Source organism: Propithecus coquereli, unplaced genomic scaffold (genome assembly GCF_000956105.1).
Source record: "Propithecus coquereli isolate 6110/MARCELLA unplaced genomic scaffold, Pcoq_1.0 Scaffold3, whole genome shotgun sequence".
In the NCBI taxonomy this organism is placed as follows: Eukaryota; Metazoa; Chordata; class Mammalia; order Primates; family Indriidae; genus Propithecus; species Propithecus coquereli.
The window spans coordinates 6,601,874-6,604,534 of NW_012148618.1; the positions used below are offsets into that span (position 1 = coordinate 6,601,874).

A 2,661-nucleotide genomic window follows, 5' to 3' on the forward strand; every position below is an offset into this window, starting at 1 on the left:
CACATTCAAAATATATACTCTTTATAATTTTTTTACTAGTGCTAAGTATAGTTCTTAAACCATAGTGTAAAGGTTTTTATGTTATAGCTAGAAAACTTCAGCAACTTTCTCTATCTAGTTGAGAAATGTAGATTAGAATTGTACCAGCCTTCAAATGAGCATCTATATATTTCCAAAGGCAGCAAGCAGGATGTATACAGGGTTAGTAATAAAGAGATGGGTCTGCACCAACTAGCTGTGAGGTCTCACTATTTGCCTCAGTTTTCTTATCTGTGTATTAAAAGTATTTGAATAGCAGCCTCTCAAGTACCATCTAGTTCTAAAATTTAAAACATGCAAATTGCTACTCCAAATTTATTGAAGCATAGAATGGAAAAATATTAAGTAAATATCTAAACTACATTGGTGGGATTTTTTCCCCATTATTATAAACAAACTTCTGCCAATGAAGTTAAATATAAATAGTAGGTTGTGGAAAGCATCATCAAGTGAAATAAAGAATGGGGAGGGGAAAGGAATAAAATTTTTACTGCTTCCTTGGTATAGACAATTTTTTAGGCTAGAGAAATGGCAGATTCTTATATTCTGGTGCACAGGAACTATATGAATAAAACATGGCTGTGCAAATGAACTCACAACCTTATTCCAAAGCACCATTCGGAAATAATACGTTTAATGTCTCATCAACTTCCCCAGAAAAGTGAGAGTAAACCTGTGCATACAGACAAAACAACCATAACAAAAACCAAGGTAGAAATAAATCTGCTATGGGGAACAGATGTGATCGACATTTGAAGGTTTTCAAAACTCTAAGTAATATGCTAGTCACTTAAAAATATTCCCACATTTCTGCTCTCTCCCATCATTCTATGCCTTAAGATTCATCTGTCAATTTTGACGCATCTTTTTAAGTACCCCTGCAAGCCTAAAAATCCAGACCACAGAAGAGCCCTCTTCACTTTGAAACTATCTGATCAATCCATAGATCATTTACCTGCAAGGATTATTTGGTGAAGCTAAAGCGGCACATCAACCAGCAGCATCTGAGGGCTGAGGCAGCAAAACGTCAACAACAAATTGTCATTGGCATTCCATTTATGAACCTTCAAACGGCATCAGATCTTTTCCATGGGAAACCAGATCAGGTCAGACTAGAGCTGAGTGTTTCTTAACAAGCTAACCATCAAAAGAATTTACGTTTTGAATAAAAAGGCTATCATTTGTTGATTTGAATATCAAAGGGATCCACTGCAAACTTCCAGTCTAGAAAAACCTCCCTAAGCTACACTAGACAGGTGTTTAATAATCTATTATTAAGGCACTATTTTAGGTTACTTAGAATTATAAAAAATAGCTGTAACTGTGAAGCTGCAAATGGGACTACACAAAGAAATGAATGCTATTAACATACTATTAACAATTCAAAAGAATGAGTTGACATACCAATCAAACTTGTTAATTGACTGTCAATGGCCTGTCCCTGAATATACAACATGACTGCATTATAGATTTCAAATGCTGACAGGAAGACAGTTCCATTTGCATTAACTTCATAAACTGATCAACAACCAAACTGCCACATACATTTATAATGGGAAGCTGAATCATTTCAATATTCATGGAGCTCTGTAATTGTAAATTAGGTACTGGCAAACAATACAATACTGTACATACTCTAAAATATCCTAAATTTCATTGACCTACTTTCATTCTGATTTTAAAATACACACAAAAAAGTTTCATCTTGAAGTGATCATTACTTTAATTTATGGTTTATGCCTTAAGTAAATTTGTTTGCAACCCAATTTGCAACTATGGTTTACAGTTCCACTTTAGAAGCATCACTGGTCTAGAAAATATTAGGTATAAAGGTGATGCAAAAATGATCTTGCCTTACTTGGGGTTCTTGGAAACAGAGAAATATGAAACAAGACAGTTTCATACTTCCTCAGGTGACAGCTGAACACCCATTATGACAAGATATTTAGCAAATAATCACTAACATAATGAAAAGAAGGTTATATATTAGTCCTACACTGGAGCTTTCTTAAATCCCCTCAAATAGACCTGCTGTTCTGAAACCAGACTTTAAAATCTTAAATCATCCATCAGTTTGGGAAATCAATACAGTAAAAGAGAAGATAAATGAGGGCTTAACAATATTCTTAACCAAAGGCTTCGTGATAAATAGTCTGAAATTCAACAGTTATCAGCATGGAGATATTCCTTTCAAATGCTTCTATGACCTCTTCAAGAATTAACACAGATTTTTTTAAAAAGCTGTTTCCCTCAGAGGTAAACGTTACTTTAGTTTTCGATATTTTTCTCTGATCATTAACTAGGCATCACCCCTTCAGCCATGAGAAGTTGCTCAAACTTCATGGATTAATTCTGGAGAATGTGAATGTGTTATCACAATTTTGGATGTATCAGTTTACTTACTCTGAGTACCTTTAGTAAAGGTTGTCTTAAAAAAATTTTTGACTTTGCAAATCACTGCCTGCTGCTAAACAACAAAATGAATTTATTAGTTGTGGGAGTTACTCATAAATAATTTGAATGTTATTCTTAGGAGATTACTCATTCTATTCTATCAATTAGGATTTTTTTTGATCTTTGTCCAACTAAGCAAAAATATATACCTCATAAAGGTAAGTAACA

General features: G+C 33.7%; 1 pseudogene; it reads left to right on the forward strand.

Annotated features, from left to right (window-relative positions):
* Positions 1–614: 614 nt before the first annotated feature.
* The window catches only part of LOC105814221, a 61,648-nt pseudogene continuing 59,601 nt past the window's right edge, over positions 615–2,661 (forward strand).